Here is a 6,642-nt window from a genome sequence, read left to right as displayed (position 1 = left end):
ATTCATGCTTTCTCCATGATCCCATGACTCATTTATACTGATGCAGAGGCTCCATAAGGCAACTACAGAATTTTTCTAAGGATAGCAGGGTTGGTACCGTAGCTGTGTGGCTATAAATAGGGTTTAGCGCTTCTTGCACTGAGCAGCACTAAGCAAGGAGAAGGGTACAGCCTGCTTTGTGCCCCTGCTAGATCTGTCGCTCGTATATAGACCTATCCTGCTAAGCACCTCTCTCCCTTCCCCACACGAGAGCCTGTAACAGAACAATTATTCTAGGGCTGATTGACATTCTTGCGTCCAGGGATGAACTAGCAAGCCCCTAATCTACTTAAGAAATTAAAGGTTCTTGAGCTGCTCCTTGGAAGCCTCTTACAAGAGTAGAGACATGCCAACAGCTCTTCCAGTCCCTAGATAGGTCATGAGAGATCAAGGCTACATTGATTATCTGGCTGTCTACTATGCTTTGATCCTGAGCTTTTCCTCTCTTGCATGGAGGTACATATATATACACACGCACACTTGCACACATTTTGCACTTCAGTAAGTCTCTAAATTGAAAATAAGCCTTTCAGATATTAGGTCAACCTAATAGCCTTAGGCCTTGCTTTGAATTCTTCTCACAGACTGCTATTCTTACAATGCAGAGAGTCTTTTTTGGGAGGGGGGCAGGGAGGAGAATTGATGAATAAAATGTCAATATTTTTCTTCTTCCTGATGATATTCAGCATGAGTGCCTGAGCTGGCTCAGGGCGGCAGGATGCCGCAAATTTTACCACCCTTCTCTCCATTGGGTGGGTGAGAAATGGGCGGGTGTGGCAAGATAACTTGCCACCCCATTTATTTTTTGCCCAAACTGGATTTCAGATTTGAGATGTCCCGGCTGTCGGTTGTGCTCTTCTGTCACCTTCCTCTCCTGGGGATTCCAAGAAGCAGAGGGCTGCCCGGGATCATCATCAAACTTCTGGTTCCCATCTGGAAGGCAGATAGCCTGCCTTTCGTATGTATTTATCTCTCTGAAATTAAGGTGGTTTTCCCAGCTGCCCTTGAGAGGTTAGTGCCCTTTTAAATTGAGCAAAGTTTGGTCCTTAACTTCCTTAGCATCTTTTGGCAAAGGCAGCCAAAATATGTTTTGATCTTTTTCAAACTAATTGCCAGATTGATATCTATTTCCTTTGGCAACTGGTTTGAATTATTTGGGGATATTTTTGTTTTGTGGGTAGTATTGCAGTGAAGAGAAATACAACCAGATTTCTATGGCTGTCAGTGTATTAAAGAGGATTTTGAAGGTGAAAGAGTTGTAACTGCTGAAGAAAAGAACACAAGATGTCACGGTAGTCTGAGAAAGACAAAACTATCTTTGCTGTGTTTTCTTCTTACATGAAGAAGGTAAAACCAGACCTTATGTGGGTTGGTTCATTTATGTGCTTTGTGGATATGTTCTGTTGAGCCTAGATTGGCTTTTCCTTCGTTTTTTGTAGAGCACCTAAGCTGATGCAGGAGTAGTGCCCCTACGCATTAATGAAACCTGAATGGTGATGATAATCCCATGTAATGCAGGGTGAATGAGGCAGGGATTTGTTAGGGATTTCCCCTCTCCTCTATTTGATCTTTTTTTCTTTTCCCCAGACGAAGCCGTCAGTAATTTACCAGTCAGTATATTCCGTAATCTCTTCCTCCTTATTTTCCTGTGAGTTGCATTACATAAAACAAACACAGCGATGGATGCATTGAAAATGCCTCAGTTTACCCCTTGCTGCGTGCTCTAACCTAGCGCGTCCCCGCCGCGGAGCAGCTGGCCCCGGCCCCGGCCCCGGCCGTGTCCCCGCCGCCCGCAACAAGTCCCGGGGCGCCGCCGCCCGCCCCGCGCCGGCAAAGCGGCCGCCGTGCGCTGTGGCTGCTGCGCGGGGCGCGGGGGCCGGCGCTGCGGCCGCGGCGGGGCGGATGGTTCCGGAGCCATTGTCAGGAGGTGGGAGGCACCGGCGCCCATTGGGCGGCCGCCGGCGGCCGGGGAAGTCGGCGCTCCGCGGCTCAGAAAAACAGCGCTGCAAAGCCGCAGCATGTAGTGCTGGCAGGGCAAGGACGCGGCCGGCTCGCCTCCGAGGTAAGCTCGTCTGTGCGTTTAACTTTCCAGGGCAGCCAGAGCCTGTGCGGCCGTGGCAGCTGGAAATCCTCCCCCCCCCGCAATGAAGATCTCTTTGGCTCCATTTTATTTTGGGGATTATTTGTACCCATAAGGACTAGGTGCTCTTTAAAGGGCCATTATGCTGTAGGATATTAGCTCCTATATATATATGTGTGTGTGTGTGTGTATGTTTATATGTATGTATATACATGAACATTTGGTTAATGTTAAGCTATAATTTTTTGCAAGCCCTTATTCCTGCGCTGTTGTTTGCAGGTGAAATAGACTGCAGATGCAGAGAAGTAGATTTAGGAAGGACTTTCTCCTGATCGTAAACAGAAATGTTATTCCTCTCCCTGGGGGAGGGGAGAGGAGAACGTAACGTTGCTTTTAAAACGAGAGGAAACGCACACAGGCTTTTTTTTTTGTGTGCCTTTGGACACGGTGAACTCAATCTGGTGCGGGGAGTCTGTGCCTCCGTGTCCCAAGGGAGCTAAACGCAGGATGTATGCATTACAGTTGTTCATTCATCAGCGGCTGTGGATAATGCAATTACCAAGTCAGCAGTGCCCGAGCGCTGCCCTGCGTGTGGCAGGCGGCGAGCGCGGTACTTCGGGGCGCCAGCGCTTGCTGTAGCGTGGGCAAGACACAAGCTGGGAAGGGGGGGCGAGTAAGAGGCAGTTGCCTCTCTAGGTGGAGAAAGGGCTGCTCGTTAGTCTCGGTCAGCCCATCGTTTTTGAGGATTTGTATTTTGTGTACTTCTCTGCAAAGGTGTAAGTACCTTGTGCGATCTGCTCGTAAAAAATTCAGGAGTGAAAAATAATCAGCAACAGCTTCGGGTATCCCCATTGCCTGATGGTAGATGGTTTAGATGCCTGAGAATTCACAGTAGTTTTAACTAAATCCTATAGCAGAAAGGGCTTCTTCTAGAGATTTTTTTATTATTTATATATCAGATTGTGAAGCCCTGGTATGGCTACCTCTCTCCTAAGGTGTCTTGGAAAAGAAAGAAAAAAAATCACCAGCAGATTACCATGGACACAACTATCTCTTATTTATTTATTAGGCTATTAGGGTAATGAAGAAAAGTCATGCATGCCCTGCTGTGCAGATCTCATTTCAGCAAAACTGCCTGTGTTCCTGCTGCCAGCTATGCTTGATTTTTAACCAGTGAGTGCCCTGTGCTTGTGTCAGTGCTGCGGTTGCTACACTTCCACGTTATGGGTATTGACTGTAGCCCCCAATTCAAAAGGGTCAGAGTGGAGCCCAGAAGGCTGTTAGTGGGATTTGTTCCAAGCAGAACGTGCTGCTGAGCCTTTCACCCAAAGGGCAGCGTTTGCTTACTTGTGGTTTCTGCTTCTGTACTCTGCCTGATAATGCTGTTGATACTGCTGTTCTAGTGCAATGTTTGGTACAGTATTAGTGTTTCATTTTATATGACTTAGGCCATTGGAAGATTGATCTCTTCTTATATTTGTTGCTGCCATATAATAAAAAGAAACAGCAGCTGTCCCAAACAGCTTCTCAGTAGAGAAGCGACACCTAAAGCAAGAGGATATTTAGCTCTCTCAAGATTACTAGCAGAGTTAGTGCCTCCTGAGTTTTAGGCTAAGGACAGGGCCATATTGGTTCTGTTACACATATACATAGATACATACGTATATCTATATGGATCAAATTAGTGTTTCTAATGGCTTTCTCTTATGCCCTCTTTTTCTGGTTCAGTAAGAGTGCTTATTATCTTAAGATAGGAATAATCTTTTTAAAGATAGTCCTGCTCTATAAAGGCAGATAGAAGTAGTGATATTTAGGCAGTCAAAACACAGTAATTGTGCCTCCTTTGGAACATATCAGATTTACTGCAAGTATAAGTGCATGCACGTGTATACACCCACCCATCCCTGTCTACAAGAAGAAAGAAATCGTGCCTAATGAATTCAACATGCCCAGAAGGCTAATGTAAAAGTTGGGAACGTAAGAATTGCTGTGTGCTCCATGTGAGTCCTATTGGTGGCTTCCTTCTTCCTCAGCACATAGATGATTCAGAGAATATAAATGTAAGGATTCCTCCAATGGAATATCATGTGGCAAACAGGTCTCTTGTGTTTTCTCTCTTTGCAGGGAATGGAAGATATTTGGGGTGGGGGGAAAAGGAGCGCTCGGTGAAACTTTGAAGCACTTTGCAAGTGTTGAATTACTGAGTTTACTGTTTTTGCTAGAGTTGAATTGGGAATAAAAAATAGGAATGTTAACCCTTCATGTAAATTGCATGTCATTTTTAAGAGTGTGGACTGTATATAGGTACTTAGGTGTATGCATATGTGCACAGACATGCTGGTCACTGTTAAGAGATGGCAACAGGTGCAGGTCATAGAATTTATTTATCCTGATGTGTTACTATATCTAATTTGCTAATCAGTTGATGAAAGTGATTTGTCTCAAAGGTATCCTGCAGCAGTGAACTCCACTGGTTAAATACCTGTTCCTACATGCTGCTCTGGTGCTTTTTCAGTTTTCTCGTCCTTAACTCACTAAATGCCTCTTTGTTCTGTTATAGAACAGGACAGATGGGGATGCTGCATTAGTGCTATTGACTTGTGCTTGTTTTGTTTTGAACTGAGGCTACAGCATGTATTTCCTAGGATGGATGAGCAGTCATCAGGTTTTAGCTGAGTACTCTGCAATGTGTGAAAGAGGATCTGTTGGTCTGATCCTGAAGTCTTCCATCCCTTCCAAAATCCCATCAACTTCAGTGGAGCTATACGTGTGAATGAGTGTTGTGGAATTAGGTTGTACAGTATGTGTTGTTTGTGGTGCACGTGTTAAGACATGGTCAGCACTTTCATTGCTTTATGTAATTTATATCATAGAAAAGGCTACCTACATGATTATGGGAAACTGCTTGTGCCTTTAAAAGTGGACAAGAAGTTTTCAACAGAAAGCTTTTTTTGCAAGATTTCTTGCTTTGGACTTAGCCAGCATTGGGAAATGCACTAGCAGCAAAGAATAATGTTCAATGCTCTTTGAAAATTGTTTTTAATTCAAGCCTTTGAAGTTCTCAGTCATGGGTAGGTTGTTTTATTCATTGCCATTATTGTGTAGAAGAATATGCTGGGGCTTTTACTTGCTGCTCAAGATTTCTGAAGGAGGAACCTAACAAAAGACTGGCTTTTCAACAATGCTGAGTAGCCAGAAGCTTCCCTTCACTTCTTTCCTTTCCTGTGGGTGACTGGCACTTATTTGTATACCTACACAGAGCCTTGTGAACCTTACCTTGGGCTTGGATATAATTTCAGCCTTTCTTCCTCTGCAGAGTACGCTGTGATTCTTCTCCATGCCACAATTTAAGCATGTTTTTGGCCAATCTGGTATTTGGATCAGTTAGAAGAGAGGGTTCAGGAAGTGACCAGTGTTCACACTTGGTTGAGGCAGTACTTCTGCAAGCATGGCAGAAAAGGCAAGCGTGCTTCTGGAGGTGTCTTTCAAAGAAGGTGTTGTACTGATGTCCTGCATGCTCTGATTCCTCATGACTCTGCAGTTCCCTTGGCATGAGAACTGATCCATGCCAAACTGCAGTTTGGGTAACTATGATCAGCCATTCTGTAATATCCCTGCTAACTAGATACAGTTATGCCTCACTTGCTCTCCATGTTGTTGTGTACTGTTGCTGAGCGCTGTTAAAACAGGCACTACTCAAAGGTAAATGCTTTTAAAATAAGTACTAGAAGGAATAATGCCTTTATGTATGTGTCACAAAGATGTCACGAAGCACAATTAAATAATTTTGGATCCCTGCGTCATAGATGCTGTTCACTGGAATGTGTTTAGAAAAACAAATGATATTAGGTAAGAATAGTCAGGCAGGGGAACTGGTTTTGTGATGTGCTTCTCAGATCAGACGCTTCATATCTGAATCTGGGTGTGTGAATGCCTATATGTCATTCAGTGTCTTATTCTTTCTCTTCTTCCTTTGCTTTTACACCTGACTGAAGTGTACAGTGTAAACCTGCATATTTGGATTTGCTACCCATTCACAGTGAGAGGAGACAATCTGGATCGATTTGTTGGCAAGTTTGTCCCGTATCCTGTATGCGATCTCCCTAGCAGCAGGATTATAGCGCAGCACTAAATCTAAGAGGTTTCTTATCTACAGATGCCAGCATGGGCGGACAGCCTTTCCACCGTTTTACAGCTGAGGGAAATGAGATGTGGGGAGGTGAAGCAGTTTCTACAAGAAATGATGTCTTATATCCATAGCCATCTTGCAACAGTTTGTTGATGTTTGCTCTCTTTATAAACAATACAGGCTTTGAAGTGAGTGGCCTTATCTTAGAAAGTGAACTGTTGCTTTGACTATTTTTGGTTGGGAAGACTACTGGAAGAATTCCACTTCCTTGAATCCTGAGAACCAAGAGAAAATTATTCAGAACTGCAATGACTGGGGATTTTCACTGACCCCATCAAAAAGGGTAAACAGGAAACACAGTAGCATGGGTAAAAATGTAGTTTGCCTACAGGTT

General features: G+C 44.2%; 1 protein-coding gene across 9 annotated transcripts in view; it reads left to right on the top strand.

The window, feature by feature from the left end:
* Window positions 1-1,856: 1,856 nt before the first annotated feature.
* The window catches only part of SORBS1 (sorbin and SH3 domain containing 1), a 184,517-nt gene continuing 179,731 nt past the window's right edge, over window positions 1,857-6,642 (top strand). For 5 of the 9 annotated variants that reach the window (XM_068950360.1, XM_068950354.1, XM_068950358.1 and 2 more), the window contains exon 1: window positions 1,960-2,101. The gene's annotated coding sequence lies outside the window, so the exon portion shown is untranslated. Of the gene's footprint in view, window positions 2,102-6,642 lie in introns of all 9 variants that reach the window. The other 4 variants (XM_068950344.1, XM_068950348.1, XM_068950362.1 and 1 more) reach the window with 3 other exon arrangements.

The sequence above is a fragment of the Struthio camelus genome, chromosome 7 (genome assembly GCF_040807025.1).
Source record: "Struthio camelus isolate bStrCam1 chromosome 7, bStrCam1.hap1, whole genome shotgun sequence".
NCBI classification, from domain to species: domain Eukaryota; kingdom Metazoa; phylum Chordata; class Aves; order Struthioniformes; family Struthionidae; genus Struthio; species Struthio camelus.
Note: the sequence above shows the minus strand (reverse complement) of the source record. Positions and strands in the feature narration are given on the sequence as shown.